This window comes from Ambystoma mexicanum, chromosome 6p (assembly GCF_040938575.1).
Source record: "Ambystoma mexicanum isolate Mex_15411 chromosome 6p, UKY_AmexF1_1, whole genome shotgun sequence".
NCBI lineage: Eukaryota > Metazoa > Chordata > Amphibia > Caudata > Ambystomatidae > Ambystoma > Ambystoma mexicanum.
In genome coordinates, this window is record NC_090935.1 from 289,205,343 (window position 1) to 289,232,595 (window position 27,253).

Genomic DNA, 27,253 nt, shown 5'->3' on the forward strand with positions numbered 1-27,253 from the left:
ATCTGCCCAGCAGCTCCAGAACCAGTACCCAGCCAGCACACAGCGTGCCCTGCTAGGTTCTGACAGCAAGCTTCCTAGGTGGGAAGTGCTAGAGAGTATCTGAACTAAGGACAAGGCCGTTGCCTGCAAACACTCTTCTAAGCTTTGGGCCGTATACAGATATCACAAACACGTTATACTACAGTACTGATTACTAAGCAGTTGAGCTCCCTTGAAGTAGGAGCACAATAGCATGGAAGTGGGAGCAAAAAGGCATAAGTTAATAAAACAAATATTACAGTTACTCTAAAACAGTGCAAATAGTTTGAGTTCACCAGATGAGTTGATTCAATGCAGTAGGCAGGCCAAAGTCAATGGGCTGTAGTGTCTGGTATAAGTAAAACCGAGTCTGGTATTTAAAATGGAAAGGTCTTGGCCTTTCCTTTCCTTTCTAAATACTTAGAAGTATTTCACGGAAATAAAGGTTCATATGTCGGGTCACAAGCTGACTAGGCCTGCAAGTTGCCAAAGTTGAACGCACTTTCGCAGTGAGAGGTAAGTTCTCTCGGTCGGGTTTGCAAAGTACCTTATAATGAAGAAAAAGATGCAGCTCAAGACTCCTGTTCCTGGCAGCTCCTGCAGATATTGCTGTTCTTAAGCCTCAGTCGTGGGGACAGGAGGGAGGACGTCGGGGGACTCCTGCACTGTACAGGGAGTGGTCGCAAAGCTGGCAAATTGGCAAATTTTTGATTCCGGTTGCTGTTCTTCAAGCACACAAGCTGGTGTCCTTCCCCCTTGTTAATCCTAACCAGCTCCCAGAATGGTATCCAGGTGGCTTACGAGTTGATTGGTCCTACCATTTCAAAGAAAGAAGTTGTCCTTGAAGGGCTTCTCTGCCGAGGGGAGCTTGGTGATTCGGACCTGCAGCAGGGCTCCACCGGGCAAACCAACAGTCCAGTAGTTGCAGCAGCCGTCCTCTTCGAGCTCACCCTCGGTTCTTTCATTCCAGTGGCCGACTCTGGTTTCCAATCCAAGAGACGCACCTTTTAAACAGTTTTCTCCCATTCATTCCAGCCTGGCTGCCACTTACCCAGCAGGGTGGCTCTCCTTGCCGGACAGTCAGCCAGCCAATCACACCAGAGTGCATTTGGGTCTCCTAAGAGACTAAGCACAGGGAGTTTTGGGCACCTCCCTCACTTCCTGCCCACCCCAGACACTCGGGCGCCTGAAGCAGTCTTCAGTCCTGAAGCCCCCCACCAAAGGCGTAGAAACAAAGGGACCAAACCTAGTTTGGCACACAGAGACAAACACTAGAAGGACCTTTCCAAAAAGAAATGGTGAAAAAAGAAGACCGGGACCTGTTTAAAGAAAGGGGGCTCAGACGCCATCTTGAAAAACATGGCCCCCGTGATTTTTAGCTAGTGGTGTTCGCGGTCGGGAAAAATCATGGTAGTTTGTTGTAAAACCACTGCCACCAGCCATTTTGATAGGAAAGGGTAGCATTTGACTGCTACATGAGTTTCTAGACATAGGGGATACTAGCTAACCCCTCCAGCACTCTATTGTAAGATAATGTGTGCTGGGTCTAGGAATTGAAAAAGACTAGTAAAGTCAATTTAACATTAAATTCTCTGGGAAACAGTCGTTTATCCCAGAGAAGGTATTTAAACCTTGTGACAGCCTGAAATGCTTCCCTGTATCACTGCACTGAGGCTGCTGTGTGACACACATGAAAAGTTGATGCCTATGGAGTTATATAAAACCCCATAATCAAAGAAAACAAGAGTAAAACACATGTCAAAATACATGAGAGAGTGGGAAAAAAGGCTCACACTCGCTTCAGGTAAAAAAATCAAGTCCTCAAAATCCAGCAAAGTTGCTGGGGGTCTCTAATGTGAAGGGAATTAGCTCATTTATGAGAATTCTCCATAACAGCTAGGAGGAGTACCACACAAGCATCAATCAGCGCCCATCTTTTAAGGACATTTTTGAGACAGTCTAGTCCTCGAACCGCAACTGGCTGCACTGCTGACTGTTGTCAGGCTGCATTCGCCAGAGACGTCCAAGACGGCTCCACCAGTGTTCCAGATCTGCCAACCAGCAGAGAGACAATGGGCCTCATTACACGGTAGGCGGTAGCCATGGTGCTATTAGCACCATGGCTACCCCCTTACTGCATTCTGGGTCCGTGTTCCCGGAATAGGGACTTACCGGGTCATTCCGACATTGAAGGACCCGGTAAGTCCCCATTCCGGGAACCATTCCCCATTCCCATTGAGCCCCCATAACATTGTGCTGCCTCACACTGTGCTTGTTAATTTGCCTTTGTATTGCGCTCAGATGAACTGTGCAGGTTAGCCTATGTATTGATTCTAGAAAAAAGTTGAGGGTTGGCCTATGTATTGCACTTAGAAGAATTGCGAAGGACAGTCGTTACTGCTCCAGTGGAGCCTGAAGGTTATCCATTACTTTGCACTCAGAAGAAATGTACAGCGTAGCCATGTATCTCACTTAGAAGATGGTGAAGCTAGCCTATGCGTCACACACTAGATTAGATAAAGGATAGCAAATAAACCTCACTTCAATTATAATATATTATAATATGAATATAGCCAATGCATTCCACTTGGAAGAATAGTGAAACTAGCCAATGCGTCTCACACAATATATTTATGAGGATAGCAAATACACAGCACTTACATGAAATGTGAGGATAGAGAAAGTATTGCACTTACATGCTTTTTTGAGGGTGGCCCGTGTGTACACCTGGATGATTTGCCAGGCTAGCCAATGTGTAGCACTTAGAAGAGTTTTGGAATTAGCCAATGTATTGCACTTAGGAGAACTCTCGAGGACAGCCTGTATTACAAATAGAACTGTGACGATTAGCCAATGTATTGCACTTAGACAAATGATGACAGTCAGCCTATGTATAACAGCTCAGAAGTATTGTGAATATACCGCAGGATTATGAGTGGTGGCAGCACAATGTACATTCCCATTGCAGTAGTCCGTAGGACTCCAAGGGGATTTCATGGATTCATGGCAGGAGGCAATTCTGCCATTGTAAATCACATTAATTTTGGTATTAAGTGAATAATTTACTGCAGGCCTTTTGATGGAGGTAAAAACTCAACTTTAAGACCAAATCTCGTATTCAGCAGTGTGGTAAAAGTGACAGTAAATCCATGAATCCTAAAAAAAACTGCCAGTTAAAGAATGACAATTTGTTAACACACTGGCGAACTTGTAATGAAGCCCAATGAGTTTTCTTATTTTAGACTGATTAAATTTACTGATACATTGTCAATAATTAATATGTGGAGTTTGTTTTTATAACTACGCTGTTTGTATTTAATTACTTTGGGGACATTGCACCCTAGCTTCGTGTCTTAGAATACATGAAACGCTAATGCAAGCAGCACCTCTTCTCTAAAATCCAGCAGAAACAAAGAACAGTGCTGGGTTACTATGTGGGGACACATGGACATTATGAGGCTGGTAGTGCAGGAATAAATGGCACTAATGGAGGTAACAGCCTTACTGCCAGTTTACTGTCAGTTTCCTGCCCCACTAAATTCCGACCACAGAGGTGAAGTGGGAGATGTACCTCAAGCACACAGGTGGATGTCAATCTTCCACGTTAACTGCAAAACTGATCAGATTTACTGTAGCGGAAATACTGCTCGATGTAAATCTGAAGAAATCCCCATTAGTCATAAGAAACCCAAAGATGAGACTTAAAACGATGGACCGCCATTCATGACCCTGCGGTAAATCGACCGGACTGACTGGCGGTACCGTTATTGATTTTGGTGGAAAGTTATCGCCAGACTAGAATTGGGGCCAAATAATGTAACAGAACACAGGGACCAGGGCCTGATTTAGGTTTTTCTTTGCGATTGTGCCATTGTAAAATGCTTTTGCAGATCAGGCCCGCAGTGTGGGGCTTCTCTAGCTCAAAGTACCTGTGTGTCCCACTAATTTCTTCTGCACTTTTAAATGTGTTTGACACTTTTACTTCCCGTATAAGTTATTTCTATATCTACAATCTATGATGTATGTAGCTCTAGGGCAAATAATTGCTTATGGATTATGGTATATTTATTTATATATATTTGTGGCATAAATGTTTATCAATTTCGCCTTGTTGCATATGCTGTTTGTATTAGTAAGGGGATGATTTCGTTGGCTGTGCATACCTGTATTTGGTTGGATGCTCAAATAATGTTCATACGGTCAGTTATATAATCAGGGAGTGGTTCCATGTGTTGTAAAAAGAAATTGGACATTAGATTGGGTAGACACATGACTACTTAGGTACCACCATTTCAAGATCTTTACCATGGGGTACTCACCTGAAATAGAAACTGGTTTGAAATAAGCGAAGAAACGCTGCCATCCTTCATTGTCTGCAAGCTTTAAGAAGCTACTCAGTATGAGCTATGCTCACTGCGCACCGCACAAGGTCAGTGGAGTTGGGGGTGTATGGAGGAGGTCTTTGTGAGTATTGGCATTCTTAGCTAACACCATTCTGAAGGAGGTACTTGAGCTACCAGTGACATCCCCTGTGAGGCCACACAGAGCGAGCCAGGAGCTCCTTATATTAGAAACCATGGGGCTCATTACAAGTGTAGAAATCCTGGAATAAATGGTGGTAATACCGTCTCAGGCATTTTTACCAGACCGGCACTCCGAGTTTGCTGGTAGGGACTATGATCCCACCAGCAGGCCTGACCTGCCAGTAGCTTAGGCCGCTGCCAGCAAATAATTGTACAATTACTGGTATTACCGGTGCAAGTGATTGCAGCAAACCCATTTCATGGAGTCCTCTGGGAGTCCATTGGCTGGGAACTTACTGCCATTGCCAGCACCCATAATATCCCAATAATACCAGGATATGGGGTGCCGGTAACGGTAAGGCTGGTTTGCCAGTTACCCACTGGAAATACGGGCTTGTTACCGGCTAACCCGAATGAACCCCTTCATCAAGTTGCAATCCTCGATATTATGGTGTTCCATCTGAAATACTACTCGCGCATGCGTGCTACCACGTTTTCATTGAGATCTTATGACTATTGATTTCAGCCATTGTATCATTTGGTTAAACTTTGTGAAAAGGCGAACTGGGAAAAATTGTGTTTCTTTAGTTGGTGCCAAACCTCTTGGAGCAAAAACAAACAAGATCCAGAGCAAATGTTGTCCAAGAGTCTATGGGCCAAATTCACAGAATCGTTTATAATGAAATGAAATTATATATTATTTATATTGCACTTGTACACAAGTGTTTCAGAGCGCAACCAAGGAAAGGGAGGGGCACAGGGAGAACAAAAACAAGAATCGTACTAGGCCCAGTGACATTGAGAATGCGCAAGTGCATGGGAAAGGGAAAAGGGGGAAAGTGCACGGAAGGGGGGAGAAGTGCAAAGTGTGGAACAGAGGGGAGGACAGACTAAATAATGATAAGTAAAATAAATAAAGGCGATCAAAAGTTGTAGTGCAGCCAGCAAGAGGCAAGTGCTAGGTTAGTCAGATAGGGTATATCTGATAAGTACAGAAGAAAAGTGGGTGGGGGACTGTATGGGTACAGATAGAGACCCCAGTGCAAGGGGTGGCCCGGAGGCAGGGCAGGGGGGTGGCAGGGTGAGCAGGTACCTGTGCCCAGAGGACAGAGGGTGGCCAGGTGCATAGTGCCGAGAGAGAAAACAGAGCAGCAGGGGAGAAGAGGGGCAAAAGCAGAAGCGAAGAGAAGGTCTTGAGGTGCTTCTGGAACCGAAGATGGTTCTCGTCAAGTTTCAAGGTGGCAGGGAGGCTGTTGCAATGGGAGGCCCAGCCGAAGACAGAGATCTACCCCCATAATATGAATGGCAAAACCCCATTGCAAAATGTTCTCTGAATAAGGGCCTATGGATCTATTTGGGGAACAAAAACGAATTGTGAGGATAGAAGTGGGCACTACTGAGTGACTTGATCAACTTTACATTTTTCTTGATTATTGCATCCATTTCTTTGACTTAACTGGTCCTATGACACAAGGACCACATAGAAACTAAATAACCAAAAACTGGGTGGAAACACCTAGTAGTGTCTGATGCTCTCAAAGTGCTCAACTGACTGAGCCTATATATTCATGTTGTGTGGTTTCAATTATTTCTATTTCTCTCCATTTGTTTGTAGAAAATATGTATACAATTCTTCCTTTCCAGAACAAACTGTTATATCATATATTCATGGCAAAGTCATTTGTAAAAAGTGGTAGGAAGTATTTTTTTCCAAATTTTTTACATCCTCACGGGGCTGTGTTTTCAAGCAAACAAAGACTCCTGGGTCTATATATCACAATTTAGCCAATGCATTTCGGTGTGGAACACCATCTTCAGTGCTATACATGCTTTGTATTTAGATTTCATACAAAAAATTATACATTTCATATATAATACATACCGTTATGTTCAGATATTTTTCACATATGTAGGGGAAGACAAAAGAAGAAAAACAATGCCAAGGTCCCCGTAAATAACTTTTCAAATCAAGCAACTAACGTGTGTTTGTAATATCATTACAGTGTTAATTATTAGCTCTGTTCGTACCTCAATGAGGGAGTCTTTCTCTTTGGATTCACCACCTTCTTAATTGCGAATCCCTTTCACTTAGATGGGGTTACCTGTAGAAAATATCCCTCTATGAAAGTTCACAATCTGTGCATTTGATCGTGTTGAATGTAAAACTAAGATGTCTTTTCTTACCTGCAGCCTTTGCAAAAGCGGCAGTGTGTGCCGAGGAGAACCGTGTGACGCGTGGATCTCCATGGTTTTTAAGTGTTGCTATGGTGACCCTACAAGGCGTTGCCCCCCCGGCAGCAAAGTGCCGGAGTGCCTCCGCCTCTTGCCCCACACTGCCATGGAAACGGGAGGGTGGGACTTTGTCACCATATTGTTTATAGTGTTATCATCGCAACAAGCGTTCCTTAGTCAACACACCTGACAGAGCGGTTATGGATTCACCTGTGACTCATACCATGGGTTGCAAAATGAATAAACTGAGCCATATTCATGCTGAGTGTATTGCTTACAATGCGAGAAAATGTGGATGTGAACACACACGTGTGAACTGAAATGTACGCAGCTGGTCAAAAATGTAAAAAATGTTAAATGTTGCTAATTCGATATCTTGAGAAAGTCTGTTTCAAACATGCTGGCCATAACAACATGAAACCACATGTGCTTTGGCTGATTCATTTCCTACAACACCTTAATGGAGTCCTATATAATGCTAACAACATATTTGTTACGGTAGATGTGAGAAGCTTGTACACCTCAATACCTCATGATCATGGAAGAGAGGCAGTTGAATGTCTTTTGTTCAAGGAAGGTTATAGTCCGGCACAAAAGGAATGTATACTGGCGATCCTACAGTTTATAGGAGAAAACCCATACTTTCAATACCAGGAACAGTTTTTTCTGCAGGTGGCAGGCACTTCCATGGCGACCACCATGGCACCCGCCTACGCAAACGCTTTTATGCACACATTCAGGACAGATCACGTTTTGCAACACTCCACATGGCAAAACCACCTGAAAATATGGATCCGTTATATAGAAGATATCTTTGGCATTTGGACTGGTACAGAGAATAAACTGCAAAAACTACAAGCATTCTTTGAGTAGCTCAGCACAATCGACCAATGAATACAGTTCACCTATGAGTATTCCAAAACGACAATACATTTCCTGGACGTTAATATTACAGCTATGGACACAGGATATAGAATCAACATTTATCGAAAAGCTACTGACAGAATCAACCTTCTACACAAACTCAGTTTTCACCAGCCCAGTCTTATCAAAAACTTGCCATACAGCCAAATGTTGTTTGTGAAAAGTATAGTAAGTGCCCCTGAAAACTATGCACAAGAGGTAATTGAGATGAGCAACAAATTCATAAACAGGGGATACTCTGTAGAAGAGGTACGAATAGCTGAAACACGGTTGGAAGCTCAGAAGAGAGAGGATCTATTGAAAACCAAGGATAAATCACTCACAGAACAACCATTAGTTTTTGTGTCTAAATACTCCAAACAGAGTAACAGGATAAAAGGCATCATCAAGAAAAATTGAAGAACAGTCACATGTGACCATCGAGAAGAGCATTTGTTCAGAGACTTCCCCACCTTTGCCTACCAAAGGAGCATGAATTTCAAGGATAGGTTGGTCAAAACAAAACCCACAACAGATAGGAGGAGAACAGAACGCATTGGAACATTTCCTTTTCTCAACTGTAGTAATTGTGGGCATGTACTTAAGGGAGAAACAATCAATCATCCACATACAGGTGAGCAAATTAAATTGCAGATCTATGCAGCCTGTGATACTCAAAGCATTATCTACACAATCAAATATCCCTGTGGACTATATTATGTGGGAAATCCAAAAGAACGGCAAGAGTATGATGGAATGAGCACTGGTCGTGCATAAGGAAACACAATATGAACTCAGCCGTAGCAAGACATTGGCTTGAAATGAAACATAATATGGCACAAATTTGGTTTCAGATTTTGGAAGTGGTTTCAAAATGGCACTCCCATGAAAACATACAGAGAAGGCTGGACCAGAGAGAATACTTTTGGATTGATAGACGAGGGACTCTGGCACCTAGATGTCTCAATGGGGAGATCACTTTTGTCTGTTTTTTGTAATTGTATGTACCTGACTTGTCACAATACTGTTGACCAAGATATGTTCATTATCAGGCAGATAATCCTTAAATACGCATTGACATCACTTGTTGAACAATGGGCTTATTGGCATATTTATGGTATTTTACCCATAGACACGAATGCAATTTCAACTCATGTACCTCCAACCCTATGACACAGTGTTCTGGATGATAACATTATTTGGGTTTAGAAGAGGGGAGAGGATTATCTCCAGAACCAAAACTGGTTCAGTTTTGCAATCCAGAAGGATTGGAAACCATGTCCATCTGTGCTAAACAGGAGTGATTCGTAATAAGTCTGCTTCATCCCTCCATAATTTAACAAGACCCATGGTCATCAAGGGCAAAAGCGACAGGGTAATAGATGGGCTTTTGACCACTTCAGCGAAAGGGCATGGATCCCGCAGATCTGAGGTTCCAGGAACCTCAAACAATAGGGCACCAGAATAGGTGATTCAAAAGATCTGCAAAGAAGTCCAATGTTTGGACACCATGTTTCTGGCAAATCATCTGTCATACGTTATATTCATTGAAAGATGGGAACACCCAAGTCTGATGATGCACATCTTTATGTAGAAGACCGAGATGGAGGGAGACAAGATGTTTCTCTGCCCACCTCGGGAGCTGAGATTCTAGAACCTTGTGAAGTGAGCTCTCATATTCCCTGTCTGTTGATGAAGGTTTTTGTGACTGTTTTTCAGCCAGTAACTATGAGAAGTTACCATGATATGATATGGCATTTATAACGCGCCTATACGCAAGTGTTTCAAGGATGGGGCGAGGCAAGGGAGGGAGAGCAGAGGGAAGACAGAGACAACAATCATACTTGGCCAGGTGACATTGAGATCGCGCAAGTGCAGGGGAAGGGGACAGAGGAAAAGTACATGGGGAAGGTGGAGGGGGCAGTGCAGTACACAGGATCTACAGTAAAAAAAATATAGATTTTAATTTTATTTTATATTTTATAAATAAAAGCAAAAAGTAAAGAGTGTGGCCAGCTGGTGGCAAGTGCAAGAGTAAGTGCAGACATACGGCGTCAAGTGCTTGTAGTGGACTGTAGGGATACAAAAAACTGTCCACAAGTGCGGGGGCCACCAGGGAGGCAGTGCAGGTGTGCAACTGGCAGGTGAGGGGACCTGGGCCCAAGATCAGAGGGTGGCCAAGTGACCATGCACTCATAAAGTAATCAATTTCTTAGGAAATCATGTAATGTGCACTGTATACAGTTTGGGTGCAGGGGAGGAATAACTACCCTGACACAGAGCAGTAAATATGAATACATAGAAAAAGAGCCCAGTCTATAAGCCTTCCCATCCCCTGCACACCGTAATGCCAGATACTGAATAAAGGAAATTATCTGAACAATGTTCTAAAGAATACATATACTTTGCTCCACTTAACATACTTTTTTTTATTTTTCTTCTTAATGATTAAAACAGCAGTATGTAATTCATACAATTCTGTGGATTATGCTCAACGCGTTTCGGGGAATAAATCCCCTTCTTCAAGAACTAGATTTAATGCAAAGAGAGAAAGTGTACTGAATTCTTAAAAACCTCAATAGCCCACCACCACAATTTGTGAATGAATAGGGCACCCTTCCAAGGGTTCACAGTATAGTCTGCCTTCACCAGAGTCACTACCCAATTAAAAAAAAATAGTATCGCAATCGGATATTTATCACCAGTGCCCCCAATCTCATAAGGGTGCTCACCAATAGTGAAAAGTATTAATGTAGATGCGCCCGAGACCACACCCGTGGTACTTTGCAAACAAACAAAAACAACTATGTAGGTCCCAGTGACCTCCATTAAACCATACCTATTTCCAATTCCTATGGATGGATACATGTAAAAATGACTCACTGGCCAACTACTGCATAAAGTGCAGGCTTCCTCTTTTCAGGATACTGTAAAGCCAAAACAAAACTATATATCTCTGCATTACCAACTTGTGGTGTATTTCACACAATGGGCCTCATCGCGAGTCTGGCAGTAACCCTTAACTGCGGCAGTAACGTTATTAACTCCGCATTTAAGGGTCCGCCAGATCATGGCCTTGGCGGATTTCCCCCCAGCTGTGAGCTGGCCGGAAATCTGCAGCAAATTTAACAATTTTCGGCGCTATTACCACCGGCGGGAAATCCGGCGGCGGTAATAGCACGAATTTTCCCCATTGGGCCCAATGGGGAATGAGGAATTCCCAAATGGGCCCAATGGGGAATGGGCACTAACCGTTCTGCCAAACCCGTGATCCGGCACTAATAGCGCCGGGGGGTTTGGCGGTAGGGCCAATAGCGCCGGCGGTAATATCACCGGTGTTACCGCCCAACTCGTGGTGAGGCCCAATGTACCGTTTATGCATACCTTCAATTGTATTTCCACGGACAATGCAACAGGAAACTATCGGTTCACGGCTGTGTTCCCTAAATTCTGGAAAGTGTATTGGACATCCCTATGATGAGTCTGGAATTAAGAAGGAGGAGTCTCTGTGAGAGGAATTACACACATAGACAGCAACTCACATTTTCAAATCTGCCATATACCAGAATGTATATACATATTTTACCTTTAAGAAATCTGTGCAACCTCCTTGCTGTAAACAGACATTTCCAACGGCATCAAGCCTCCAGTTCGAGTGCTGCCGGAGGATACGTTTACAGCTTAGGGGTCATAGACTGGGCTCTTTTTCTAAGTTTTTCAGCCTGAGCAGGACAGAGTGACTTGATAACAGGGGCTGAAAATGAAGAAGTGCACTACTACCCATTGGAATTGCTGAAGCTGGAAGATTCAATGGATTGTTCAGGGGTTCACTTCCTTGGAGTTGTAAGATAAACCAAGGTTGTCCTTACCACATTCTGCTGGCATCTATTCGAACTAATACCCCCAGGGGTTCTAGCATCACATCCTTCTCGGACACCATCACACGATAATCGAGGTCGTTGTTGCTCTCATTTCACTGTTTTGTTAAATAGACAACTATGGGTTTGATATGGAGCCTTTCCATTGACACCATGAAGATTGTTGCAGGATTGTCTCCCGGGTTTGCTATCCATTCACTCGCTATGTTAAGGAGAGGAGGATTCTCAACTGTCTGTGAAGTTTTAGGCACTGTTAACCAATGTCTGTTGGAAATCTCTACTTGAGGAACTCGAGATCTGAAGTGGGTGTCAGCAGTGACATCTTGAAGCTGTCTCCTTGACCTAATAAATTGAGGTCTGTGCATACTCGGATAGTGACAACAAGAGTATTCTCTGTTGATGGAGCAGGGGTAATCAACTTTTAAATTAGGAATCAGGATAAAAACTCTCTACCTGTGCCAAAAGGATGTAAAGGAAAAAAGGCAAAAAGAATGTAGATGAGAATGCAATTTTAAGTCAACATAATGGGCCTCATTACGACCCAGGCGGACTTCGCGGTGCTAAATGCACCGCGAAGCATGGCGGAAAGCCGCCGATAGCGCCATGGGGGTTGGCGGATTTACCGCCCCATTCCGACCTCGGCGGAGCGGTAAATCCCCAATCCCCATTCTGCCCTTCCCCATTCCCATTTTCGCCCCATAGGGTATAATGGGAGTGGGGAAGGAGTTAATTACGCCACCGTAAAATACGGTGGCGTAATTAACAACGAGGTCCCGTAGCGCCATGGTTTTCTCCGGCTGGTAAAACCAGGCGGAGAAGACCTCCATGGCGCTACGGGAACTCGTAGTATGGCGGAGAGGTACGCCATGCACTACGCTGGCGTAACACCCTCTCCGCCAGGGTCCTAATGAGGCCCAATGTAATGAATGATATGTGTTTAAAAAACTAAGTCTCGAATGAGTAGAAAATAGATAAGATCTTGGATGATGAGCATTCAAGCACAACAGAAATTAAATGTGTTGCAATTAATAACGCATGTACTCACTCATTTGAATTTGCTGCACCAGCACAATTGTTTAGAGGAACGCTTTTGCGACTAAAAAAATCTATTAAAGTACGCTGATAAGTTGCTCTCATGCTACCAATTTTATGAATTGTCAATGCTTAATTGAGCTCATTGCTTGCAGTTGCAAAGTTCTCTTGCATAGACTTCGTTTCTGGCCTTGGATTTCTGTGACGGTATGGCTTGAGAGAATCCGCTTTTGTGTTAATTGGAGAAGACCAGCCCTCCCCAATGATAACATGTTAATATTCCACTTTCTGTATTCAAATTAAGGAACCAAAAAAGATATAAAAATGAGTTGTTTGAGGGGTGGTTGGCATTATTTGAAATTGTACAGGGATCTAGGTGTCTTTCTGTTTTTCTTGTCTGTACCTTCTGGAGCACTGTGAATTAAACATTTCATGAATTAACTTTGCCCATATCGAACTCAGATTTTCTGCTACAATCATTTGGCCATGAAGTCACCCTAGAAGGATAACGGATGAGATCTTCAGCAACATGAGAAAAGGGAGGACAACTTTTTCTTAATTGAAAAATCGCTGAAGGGAAGGTCTATGGTTTGGGAAAACCATTGGTCAACTACAGGACAAGTCATTTTATAAAGAGGGGAGTTTGGAAAATATTTAAAATTGTGAATAGTCTGTATTTTTTATTGTATCTGTCAAGAAAAGACTCGCTTAAAATCCCATTGTATCAGGGAAAAGCCAACTGTCTCACCAAGCATTTGCATCCATGCACTATGCTAAGTGATATTTCGAGTATGGAGTCACTATTTTTGAATGACCATTTTGTGGTAGAATGCATTTGCTTATGTTAAAAAAAAATCTGGTTCTTACATAATTAAAACTGCTGGACACCCACCATAGGACACCCACCATACCTACTCTTCGAGTCCCACCAAGCATCATGACTAGCGTTGGGTGCCGTTTAGGGCTGGCAGCAGAGACCACTTTATGGGTGCCACAAACGTGCCTATATGAAAGCTTTAATTTTGTTTGTCTGTCACCCCTTCTCAAACCCAACACATGTCTGGTGCAGTCATAGCTCTGCAGCCATGGCATATGCAAATTGGGTGAAGAATTTATTATTTGTTCTTGAATTGCCTCAGATCCTGTATTCTCAGTGTCTCGGCGCAATGGCGTGGGGCATTACGAAGAGTGGCATAGACTTCCTCATAAGCCACACTTTGCCTTAGCCCTCTGAGTATGGGAAACATTCAGTTAATGCAAGTGCCATTTCCCCCTAATTACCTAAATCATTCACACAAGACTTGCCTTTTTATGATCACTAGCTTGTCATGAGGGGACAGCACCAAGCAATTGACAGAGAAATGTGCATTTGATATAGATACAATTGTTTGCTTAAGAGGTGCTCTAGAGTGCCATGGGTCGAAGGTCCACCAGAAACAGTGGGAAGCAAAAGTCATCAGAAGATGCACAGAATCTAAAACCCGAACCCTGAAAGATGCCTTAGAGAAGCTACAAGAGCATCTGAAGGAGCTGAAAGCAGCCTGAGCGGCAATGAATCAGGAATAAGGTTCAGACACAGGGACACTGTAGTGGTGGTTATACACTTGTATTAAAGTACAAGAAGGATTAGAGAAATCCCTATCTCACCCTAACACTTTGAGGGGTTTTCCTGCCTCAACAAAACTAAAGGATGTCAGTGTCAGAATGTCCAAAAATATAAAGAGTTCTCCGTCCTGTGTCCCAAATACTATCCTGACCCTTACAAGTTAAACCTAAGAAAGAGTGCAAAGGGAAAAAGTATTTTGAATGCCCACCTGGAGTCTCCTTTAATGTTCCAACATAAAGTTCCAAAAGGTGCACAAACAAATGAATTACACAAGTTCCACAAACTGCCACAATTCTCCAAGGGAGGGCTTTTCTTTCTCCTTTGGAGGTCCTCAGCCACTTGCTTGGTTGCAAACAAAATAGCTAGCGCATTCATGTTCTTTCCTTTTCTTCACTGGTTAGGCAGTCCTTCCCCCTTAGGTTGTTCATGTACCACAATGTGGTTTTCCCCACTTTTTGTTGACTCGCCAGTCTCCACTTCACATGCCACCTCTCTTTGTTAAATCTTTCATAGAGACTTCCTTCCCCTAGTCCTTTTATAGTTAAGTGTTCTTCCTCTTTCCTTTGCATTTTTTATCATACTTTTATTTCTACACAACTCTTTTCCTCAGCAATATAACTTTGTTCAGAGCAGGAGGTATATTTCCCTGCTTTCTCAATAAGGCTCCCAAGGTTTCACTGCTCTCAGCACAATGGGAGAAGTTCTTTCTTTCTGCTTAATTTCAGCTCTCTATCATATATCATAGTTCTTCTCCTCAGACACCCCTCCATTTAAAGGTCTGTGTTGGGGAAATTGATGGTAAAAATTGGGACGATTGGAGACATTTGGATTTCGGAACCCCGTCTAGTTAAAGGCCTGTCTTGGGGAAGCTGGATAGCAAAAATTGGGATGATTTGAGAATTTTGGATTTCGGACTCCCCTCCACTTAAAGGCCTGTGTTGCGGAAGCTGAACAGATTGCCCAATTAACTTACAGATTACAGTTTTCAGTGCACACCGGGAATGAGCTTTGTTAATTTTGAATTTTAACAAAAATCACCTGTGGTGTTCGGCCAAGGGGAATTAATTAAATTAATATTTTTACTCAAATAGGCTAAGGATCTAAACTGTTCCCCCGCCCACTATAAAGGGAAAGGGTTTAAGGCCAGCAGATTCCCCCACCTTTGGGTTGCTAAGGGTTCATGTCTACTTACATTGAAAACTATGTTTAAAGTCCAGAAAGCTTGCTGCATGTCAGGAACACTTGGAAGGACAGGGCAGGGGTCTGGTCACTCCACTTTCAAGCATGGCCTCCAGCTCTCCACCATAGTCCCAGTCAGCTTTTTAGGCCTTCCCAGGAATGGACAGCTCCACCCAGATGCAATCTCGTTTGGTGTTTCCTTGCAGCTGTCAGATGGTACATTTCAGCAGCTCTGTCTGATGGTAATTTTAGGCAGCTCTCTCCCCAATCATAATTTTAGGAGCTCTCTCTCTTGCTCATAGTGCATCCACTTAATATTTCAATATTAATATTCACAATCTTGGGGAGTACCCTGCAAGAGTTGTGGCAAATCGGATTGGGCAGTTACCCTTTTCTCTCCTACCAAATCCATCCCCTCTCTAAGGATTGGCTTAGGAGTCTGGAGCAGACATATGGCTGCTTTCATTTGCAATCCCCATTTGTTCTAATGTCATATTTTTGACAAAAATGAGTTATGGGGCAAAACTTCATAATTGTACTCCTAACTGTCATAATATACATGTTTTCTGATTCAGCTAATCATGGGGAATTGAATAAGATAACAACCACATCTGCACCATGTTGCACGGCCATGTGGCAATTTTCTGTCATTTTTACAAAAAGCATAATTGTTAGGAGCATGCAATATATTATCCATATTTCTGATTTCACCATCCACCCATTCACCAACTCTCAAATTTGGAACATTTTCAGATCAGCCAGAAACCCATTTTAGATTGTCATTACAATTCTCTGAGTCACAGGTGGATGCATTTCATATCACCAAAAACGCCTGAAAACTACCTAAAAAATGACATGTCAATCAAGAAAGTACATGGTGGTTGCTGAGAAAAAGACTTAAAATGATAATAGTCCTTTTACATTAATAGCAAATCTTTGGTATATTAGAGCCATCTGTCCCCAGCGACATGTGCATCTCTGGGCCAGCCTGCGATAGTCTCTTTGAAGTTGGTTGTTTGAATTCACAGTTCAGTCTTGATGACAGCCCCTGTTTTCACACCTTTCCCCTACATTCTGGGCATGTGCCATCCAAGGAAAATTGTCTTGCAGAGATAGGAAGTCTAAAGAAAGTTTGTTTTTCCAACAACCCTCAATCAGGACCCATTATATTGCAGTTGTTAACAGTTGGGATGCACAAACCAGGCTGGATTTGGGGGAGTTCTTTGTGAAGTTTACCCACCAACAAGCCAAAAGGAGCTGCTTTGGGCCTAAATGAAATCTTAATGGCAACAAAGTGGGCTTTTCTTTTCAGATGTTTGCCAGTATTTTGCATGTGAAGCATTATATACATTACCTTTTGTCAACACACACCAAGTCTCTTGCCTGACATCTTTATGTTGGCTGGAGAACATTTTTCTCATATATTGCTTTAAATTGTAAACAAACATGCAAAACCGTTTTGGTGTCAGTGTTTAAAATTCCTTTTTTTATGTGAAAGGGAACCTTAAATTTCTTCTGCCACTGTGAATTAAAAGGCTGTTTTTCCTTTTCCAATGACAGTTAGGTCTTATTCACGTGGCCCTTCCTTGTTCTACTTGCAGAAACCTCACAGTCTGCCTTACTAGGCGCATTTTGAAATGTGAAGGCCCTGTTAATTGTTTTATGAAGGCTGACAGGTCATTTTGCCAGCAGGCCTTTTAGTTATGTTGGCTTAGGGCCCACAGATTCTTTATACCAATGAAGATAATGAGAATGAAGAGGACAACACCACAGATACAGAGCCTGGAAGGTCAAGACAAAGGGCCTAATTTCAGATTTGGTTGTATTAGTAAACTTAATTACAGTTACAGCCAGTGACGAATGTAATTCATTGGCTAATCATGGGGTCTCTATGGACTTCATTGGGCAGTTAAGGTCTTACCACATGCAGCAATATTGCTTGTACAAAAAACACTTTACGGGAGGTAAGAGGATTATTAGCCCTTTTCTTAGCACATCCTCAACAATATAGGCAAAGCCTTGAACAAGAAACAAAACAGTGCTAGGGGTCTTGTCTGTTCCCTTCTAGGTTTGTGTCCCAATGTCTAGAGCATCAATCTGCAATTCCGAAACAGATTCCAAATGTATTTACAAAAATATATGTAATTTATTAATTTTTGCTTAATAAAGCGAAACATGTGTTCACAGAGTCAGCAAATAATAAAAACTTCAATATCTCAAGAAAGTGCAAATGCAATTAACATGTACCTCTACAAATTAAGAGAAAAAGCAGCAGGATAAACACCAAACAAAATAGAAAAAATAAATGATACCAAGTTGTGTGTGAACCAAAAGTGATCCAGATTAGGGTCACTCAGAGATAGTGTTGTGTAAGTACCACCAAACTAAACTTATTTCCACATTACATTCATTCCAATCTCAATTCAGGCATGCTCATACTCTCATCATATTCCCAACATGTTTCTTTCTGATCGTGTGTGCAAACAGGTAAAACAGAAATTCATCAGGGGTAGTCTGCCGCCTACCAAGTCAATTGAAACCTAATCAATTTAATTAACAGGTTGCACTTCCTCTAGTTTCATCCAACATTAATTATTGCGAGTTGAACAGATATAGAGAAGGCCAATTATCATGTGAATAGGCTTTGCGCACGATTCATGAGCATAGATTGTCCAAACTGTACAAGGCTTGTGCGTGGTCCATGATTCATTTGGAGCCCAACAGCAAAAAGGACTCCATACCTGAAAAGGGAACAGATCAGGGTATAAGTAAAGGATGCCCCAATTATCCATTCTCTACATATAGAATTGGATACACATTTAAAAATGACATAGTCATAAAATACTGGTCTGTAACGGTAATACTCAAGACCTAACTGGCGAGTATACCGCTGCAGTGGTTAAATGATAACAGTAACATTTCATTTTGTCGTCCACTCTCAGCAGGAGTGAACCAAAACCCCAAAATCATCCCATCCTCTATACTAGCAGTGGGAAGTGAGACAGATAGAATAGCCAAACTATACAATTGCTTGTGCATGTTTTAACTTTATGTAAGGTTCGCCACTTACTGCGGAAGAAGGAAGTTTTATGGTTCAGAAGCCCTCTTCAATATAGTCGCCTGAGTTACTCAGTCCTATGTCCTGTGTTCCTGGGACTAAACATCTGACCAAATGGAACTGGCTGTTATAAGCTGCGGGGGACATAAGGGTAAACAATCATTTTACCTCTTGAAAAATCAGATCTAGTATGGATTAAGCATTTGTGCTTTTTAATAACTTGCAATGCTTACCATTCTTTGTGCGTATCATTGCGCAGGGTCAACCGATCAGTATGATGTTGTCTGGTTTATCACGGACGTGTTTGTCTCGTGTTGTAATGGATACGAAACAGCCCAGGATTGTTCGTCCCGTAGTGTAGCTTGGTCTGGTGTTAGTTCGTTGGTAAACTACAGATAATCATTCATTGCCTGCGTGGTATAAAAAAACAGGTAGGTGGAGACAAGGTGGGCGAGAAAAAACCCATAGTGTGCTCTAATCCCTCTTACTGTTTAACATTGGTGCATGTTTTTAGTTCTGTTGGTCAAGTACGAAAATGCGGCTTACTTCTATATCGCTAGTGTATGTAGAGGTATTTCTTAATGAGCCACGGTCGATTCGAGTCTGCAATTATGTAGCCTGATCGATCCTTCCCAGGAAGTAGAATAGTATACTTCATTGTATTCACGATTAAGTGTTTCCTTATCTCTGCAAAGTAATGAGGACTTGAAGTTCACTACACCCGTATCAAGGTAACAGAAGCAGTAAAGAATTCTAAAAGTTGCGTATCGTCTCCCTCAGTTTTACAATCTTACTACGATCGCGTTATCCTCCGAAGTCCGCCGTCAGTGCTTCCATTTCCATTGCTGTGTTGTACGTGGAGTCACCTGATTCTTATACGCTGTTTCGTGCATATCACAACGTTGTGCATGTCATGCAATTGGGGCGTAAGTATTATGAACGCTTTGTCATTCACCTGGCGATTTGTGATTCTAAGAAAACGATCCCTTATGTTTTACGTCGGCATTACTTCCACTATTTAGTGAGCGGTTTAAATAGAAGTAAACTTGGGTAGTATTACGGCAGACTGCAGGCGAGGCGAAAATGCTGTGTATGTTTCTTTCTATGTGGTACTCGGTTATTCTACGTGTTGTTTGATGTGGGAGAATATTGCTTGTGCCATTAAGTAGAGACATTGGGCCTGATTATGACCCTGCCGGTCCGGAAAGAACGGTGGTGGTAAAACTGCTGCCACCATTGTTTCTGGACTGGCTGATTAAGAGTCCTGCATGCAGGAGGTATCACTCCCGCCACGTCTGACCTGGCAGTATTTACACCACCCACCTGCAGGCAGACATGGAAACACTCTGCTCCGTCATAGACGAAACCAGTATTTCCATTGTCCCCATCCCCATGGAGTCCTATTGGACTCCATGGGGATGGGGACTTACAGAATTCCGCCTCCGGAATTCCTGGGTCTCCGGGGTCATAATGCCCCGGTGATTTCGGGAATCATGGAGGCGGAATGGTAATACGGGTCCGGCGGTAACCTGCCGGTTTTTCCAGCACGGTTACTGCCGGACTCGTAATGAGGGCCAATATCTCCAATCACAATGAGACATGTCTATGGGACAAATAAACCATTATCAAGCTGAGCGATTAATCAGTTGGTATTCAGAAATGCAGATGACATTGTATGTAGAACAGTGCCAGAAGAAGATCCTACAAATCATATGCTCAACGCACCATCAGAGAGTCAAGAATAAGATGATGATGGCTAGCAAGTGGGATATCCGCCTCATTCTATCAGGTATACTCAATGTGAATGGGTCTACAAGAACATACAGTGGATCTTAAACAGCTCTGATGATTGATACATTGTTTCAGGTCACTTGGGACATTGGTAAGAGTGCATTCAACTAATCAGAACTTAATCTGATGTGCTCACTCATTGTTCTCCGTCTGGAGTTACTTATGTTTTAGGTCAATAGTTAAATGTTGGTGGATCCAAAAACAAACTTTAGACCAATCTTGTATTGTGGTTAGTCCACTTGCATCTTTTTAATATTTTAAATACTTGAGGCATAAAGTGTGCCTGACTGTTCAATGCCAAAATTATAGATGCCAATGCATTTCGGACTTAAGTCCATTGTCAGGGCCTTTGGGCACTGATACACAGTTCCCATGATTATCCACGTGATAGCATGTGTTAAACAAACAAACAATTCATCATCCGTTACAAAATCAGAAATCAACTGCAGATGACTTCACATACCCGAATGAATTTAAACAAAAATGTTGCACGTACCATTTGTGTGGTTGTCGTGAAATCAAACCATAAACAAAAACTAAATCAAAATAAGACGAAAATGAGCATGTGGTAAAAAATGATTGTCCTCTTGAACCATTGTAGACATTTAAATGACCAGACAGTACCTGAATCAGTTGTCATATTAATTATTATAGTGTTTCATCCTGAGTGCAGCGTAGACCAGCGTGGTTTAATAATGCTTGTATACTTAGGGAGTCACGCTCTGTGAAGACACAAGTAGCGTGATGGCTATTAATGTTAGTTGTATTTCTCATACAGTGTGTCTTAGTAACTGAGTAATAGCCTTTCTCTCTGTGAAAGTGAAGTTTCACTTACCTAAATTCTCTTTCACCACCATGAATACGTGGCGTACAGAAAAGCTGCTGTGCTGTTAGACGGTAGCTTATATAGTAGTTTACTGCTTTATCCCGGCAACGCGTGTTCGCAACCGTACAACTCAAGTATACGGTCCTGTAATTACCGGAAACCGTCTATATGCTTCCATCTATATCTATGAAATCAATCCAATCCTCTAATATCTACATGCCTAAAATAAGAGATTGACTGATTATCATTGTTGTGATCAGAGGTGAAACTGCAGGTTCTTACGATGCATCACATTATGCATTAAGGCATACGCCGGGTGCATTTCATTACCTTCTGTGTATAACCCGAGTACACAGTCCTGTCATTGCCGCAATCCGTCTGCATACATCCAACTGTATACATAAACTCAACTCAACCCTCTAATATCTGTTGTGTATGGCTTGGCTTTGCAGAAGGAATGTTGTGATATCATGTAGAGTGTTTATGCCTGAGTGACGGAATGCTTGGGTGAATGTTCTTACCTGGTCAGTTGGTGATTCCCCTGGCTGGGTGATGGGCTGCCAGTGTTTTATTGTCCTATAAGTAAAATAAATGTAACATGTTTGGCTGCTATGAAGATGTCTATGAAGCTGGAAATAAACTTAGCATGTCAACCTAAGAAAGCTGGGAGCTGCTTCGTTACATTGGCGACGAGATGGTTTAAGATAAGAAGAACCGACGAGCTAGGAGTGGATATAAGCTGGTGAATCTGCTGCGGGCGGTGCAGAAGGAAAAACGAAGAGGACACACTGCCCCCAAACAAGTAAGGAGTATGACCCATCACCCAGGGCAAAAAGGGGGAGGTAGTGAGGAAGAAATTCCCCACAGATCAAGTCCAGGACCTGTGAGAGCTATGTCCTGGGGCAGGAGAGAATGGAAGCTGTACAGCAGAAAGGGATACTTCACTGATTGTTGAAGAAGGGAAGTCAGGGATCAGCCGCCTATGGTGGAGTGAAAGCTGAGTCCAGAGACTAGCAGGGTCACCGGATAAGAGAATCCAGAAACAGAGCTGGGCCTGTTACGTCTTGAACGGGAATGTATCCCACAAGCTGGAGAGTAGGGTGGGGCACAGCAGAAGTAACGTGGATCAGAGTGCCTCGCTGCTATATTAAAGTGGATGGAAGTGCCAATGTAGCACAAGTTCAGCGCTGACAAAAAGCAGAAAATCGCTTTCTGATGCATGGATCAGAATGTATGGGCTGCCAATCTAGATGTCAGAGGAACAGGCACGTAAGAGGAACAGGCTGCACCAGAGCTATGTTGAAGGTGCATAGTGCATCGTGTACGTGCAGTGTGAGGAACAGTATCTGAGGTACGGCTGGCCTGCATGGGTGACTGTTGGTTACAGCAGAGGTCTGCTGTTCTCCGCAGTGACTCTGTGACTGATGATGTCACATTACGGTCAGATGGAGTTGGCGAACCTGCGAACTGCACAGTTTCCAAACATTCCGTGAAAAGAACTGCTTCAGTGACAATCGTCTTTGAGTAAGGGACCCTGTGGCGTCTCTGTAGGTGGCTAGGAAGTAGAAGCAGGAAGTGCCTGGATATATGCGGAGGACCCGATGATCAATGTGCCGGCTCATCTGTGCGACGAAGGAGCAGAGTGTGGAATGAAGAAGCTTCCATATTCTAGAGTGCATGACAGTGGGATAAGCTGCATGCGAATTGTAACGCAGACAGGATATTAAGTTGCGCCTACTGAAGGATGGTGGGCGAAGGAGTTACTGTGTCTGTGCCGGTTCGTGATAGTCATAACGGTGCAGTGGAACTGGCCAAGGAGATAACAAATCGGCTTACGTTACTGTACAGTGCACAGTACTGTGATTCAGAGGCCAGATGATGTATCCTTTATTGGAGTTGCAATATCTCCTGAAATGGAATGCTAAAGCTTTGCATTATTATGATGGTATGTTACGTATTACTGATGTATTTTTGAAATACTTTAAATGTATGTGGAGTATAGTAGATGCCAGTGCAAAGGTGTGTGTACTTATGCCATACATTAGATAAGCTAATGTTTTGTCTGGATTTGCAGGTGACGGGTGACCGCCACCCATGGACTCATAGTGGAAACTGCTAGATTTGTTGACAACATATCGGTCGGGTTGTCGAGTGGAAGAGTATGGTAATGAGTGAAGTTAGTCTAACCTGTTGAGGAATTTCAGGTAAACGCCATGATCTGCTTATGGACATTTATATACTTGATGAGGGTCACAGTATTATCCTGCTTAAAGGCAACAAGGGCTTTCAGAGAATGCAGTTAGTTATTGAATACTCATTGAGGATTGTTAATTCTAAAGTCGTAGGTGATGCATTTAGGTTGTTACAATGCAGATGTATGCTAAGGAACATCTGTATTGATCTGAGCAATTTAGTCATTTTGGGGGTATGCCTTCAATTAGCCCTTGTATGGGTGTGGGTATTTGAGAGGTAGTGCCACATGGTATGGTGTCTGGCGGTAGCGCCTCCAGTGTGGTATTGGCGTGATTGTGATGAGTCGTGCAGGGTTGAACAGTGTACGTGAGTTTCTGGTGGTAGCGCCACCATTCATGTTGGGCGTGACTATAATGAGGTTATGCACGGTTATCCCACGTATGGCTGTGTGAGGTGGTAACACCACCAATTGTCGTGGCGTGACTGAGGTTAGTCATGCGAGGTGAATGGTTTGGTGTTTGGGTGGTAGCGCACCCAGTAGGTGTAGTGGTGTGACTGCAGCATAAGTCACGCATGGTGAGGGGTATGTGTGTACGGGTGGTAGTGCCCCTGGTGTTGGTATGGGTGTTTCTAGGGTTTTAGGCATTGCCACGCATTACCCTGACTTTGTGGTTTATTTACCACAAATAATTTTTTTTCTATTCTCTGTGCACATGCGGTGCGGCTGATTTTTAGCTGCACTGTGTACGCTTCTATGACTCTTTCCACACTCATCAGGGTCCGGAGTGTGACAGTGTTATTGGTTGTTGGTCCCGGTGTTCCTGGCCAGTGCATCGGGTATGAGGTGAGTGGTAGACGGTTAAAGCACGTGTTACGTGCTAGCCCTGATGATGTGAGTCGGTGTGAATGTCTTATGTTGGTGTGTGTGGAGGTGTGTTGTGTAATGTCTTGCGCTGTTGTCGGAAGAGGGAGATGTGTTGTGTAATGCTTTGTGTGTTGTGTAATGCTTTGCTGTGTGTGTTGTGCAATGTAAGGGGAAGAGATGTGTTGTGTATGGCTTGGCTTTGCAGAAGGAATGTTGTGATGTCATGTGGAGTGTTTATGCCTGAGTGATGGAATGCATGGGTGAATGTTCTAACCTGGTCAGTTGGTGATTCCCCTGCTTGGGCGATCGGCTGCCAGTGTTTTATTGTCCTATAACATAAATGTAACATGTTTGACTGCTATGAAGATGTCTATGAAGCTGGAAATAAAGTTAGCATGTTAACCTAAGAAAGCTGGGAGCTGCTTCGTTACAATATCCACATGCACAAAAAGTAAAAATGTAATGATTATCATTCATGTAATCGAGGGTTAAACCGTCAGTACTTCCGACGTGTCAAACTATCCATTTGCGCGTGTGCAGTGTGCATTTCAATGACTTCTGTGTTGAACATGATAAAAAGTTTGCCTCTGTGGTATCTTCTATATATATCTCTATCGGAAGTGCAGAAAGCGGTGTGTGGAAATGAAGCATGTCATTGCCTCACATCCCACAGGGCCCAAGAGGGGCTCAGCTGTGGGTAGCTTTCTGCTTATCAAATGTAGCAAATCCAACATAATTGTCTCAAAGTGTATAGCTGATGATAGTGGACCCAATCTTTCATGGATGTTTCATACTACATGACCCCCGGTTATAGACAAATGTGGGAGGCATTGCTCATCATAACCTAATATGGATTTACACATATGCATGACTTATGGTACTGTGCAGTTGTGGGCACACATAAACAAACAAATACATAATTGACTGTACTGAACAGCATTCTGAAAATTTCAGAGATGTATGACCAACAGTGATGGGCAATTGTAAACACACGAACAGAACCTGAACAAATGTCTACAGTAAAGTAAAAACCAATCAACATAACCAATTTTCATGAGACCTTTTTGACCTTACGAGGTCCCTGTGATAAACCCAATCCAGTAATCAAAGTCTGTTCAACTCTATGTTCAGTCATTACATGTCCCTAGTATAGTCATTATATGTAGATAGTACAATCTGAATGTGAAAATAAAAGTACAGAAATCGTTTAGAAAAAACGTGTGCAGTTAATTTCTTCATTAATGCCCCCTGGTTTCAGGGAGTCCCGTTGGTCAATCCAGTATGTCTCCTTTTGATTGAGGCGTCTGCTCAGGTATTCATGTGCGTTGTTTAATTACCTCTACCACCTGGATCCTTATTTGGCTTATGTTATGCTTCAGAGTGTTTGAATGTCTTGCGAATTTAAATTGTTTGTGTGTATGCATGATCTGTGTTCATTCCACTGCTGTTTTCCTGGTCTCTTAGATTGGCCCACATAATATATGCTGCAGGTGCACTTAATGGTATAAATAATGTTGGGTGTATCGCAGGTATCAAAGCTTTTAAGCTGTATCTTCTCCCCTGTGCGTGGGTGGTTGATGATGTCGCCTTTCGTTACAAAACTGCAATTACTGGAGTGTAGGCATTGGAAGGTTCCCTTCCTAAGAGTTAGTGGTGTTTGTGTCGGTGGTCGGGTCTTGACGAGTCTGTCTCTTAGATTCACACTCCTTTTGTATGCAAATTTATGGGGACATCTTTGAATAAATGTTCTACCCTGCAATCATTGGTTAGGGAGCACCAGTTTTTCTTTGTTGCCAACCTAATTTGATTGCTTTGGATCGAATAACAGGAAACTAAGACCATTGGTGTCTTCACGATGTTATCAGACATTCTTCTGTTTGGATTTGATTCTAATCATTCTTTGGCTGCTCTAATTTCCTCCTGTTTGTATCCTCGTGCCTGAAATCTCTTACCCATATTCTCTATTTGCCTTGCGTAAACTGTTGGATCATTCACCATTCGTTTTACTCTCATCATTTGACTGTAAGGTAGATTCTTTATCAAACTGGGTTGATGAAAGCTGAGACGATGTAGTAGATTGTTGCGGTCTGTCTCTTTCCTGAATAAGCTCGTTTGGAATTTCCTTCATGTATGTGAATGTGAACATCCATGAAGTGTATATCTGAAGTCGAGCTTTTATGAGTAAATTGAATGCGTTGATGTATGGTATTCAGATATGTAAAAATATTGTAGAGTTTCTGAAGAACCTATCCAGATAGTAAAAATATCATCTATATATCTGGTCCACATGGAGATGTAATTTCTCCAGACCGCGTGATCCAAAATGTGATCTTTCTCAAATGTATACATGAAGCTGTTAGCATAAGTAGGGGCCATAGTGGCACCCACTGATGTTACAGAAGTCTGATGAAAATACAGTTTCTGTATTGAAAATAAGAGTTCTCCGAAATAAATTGGAGGAGTACCAAAATGAACTCTTCTATTGCCTTCATGTTACCTTCCTTCAGTAAGAGCCATTCTATCACTTCTATACCCCTATTGTGATGGATCGAGGTGTATAGGCTCCTCACATCAATAGTAAATATAATTGAGTTGTCTGTGTATTTTGTAGCATGCAGCCGTTCAAGGAAATGGTTGATATCTTTATTGTATGTTTCTGTCCTTTGTGTTAGAGGCTGAAGTAAATGGTCAATGTACTGTCCCAAGGGTAGTAATCTGTCTACTCCAGATACAATTGGTCTGCCGTGTGGTTGTGTAGGATGTTTATGTACCTTTGGCAAGGTATAAAAATTCGGGATACATGGGTGTTTGTTAGTAAGAAATAATTTTGTCTTGTCACTAATCAATGCCAGGTCCTCTGCTTTATCCAGCAGTATTTCTAAATTGTGTGGGATCTCCATTATAGGGTCTTCATCAAGTGGAGCAAATGTATTTGTGTGGCTCAGTTGTCTCATGCATTCTTCATGGTAGTCTGTACTGTTCTTAATAACTAGCGCCACTCCCTTATCTGCCGGTCCTATTATAATGTCATCCCCAAACAGATCCTTTAGTAAGCCAAATTCATTAGGTTTCAAGTTGCTGTGTCTAGGACCTTTGAACAAGATCTTCTTTAGATCATTTAGAGTTTGCCTATGAAAAATATCTATCGA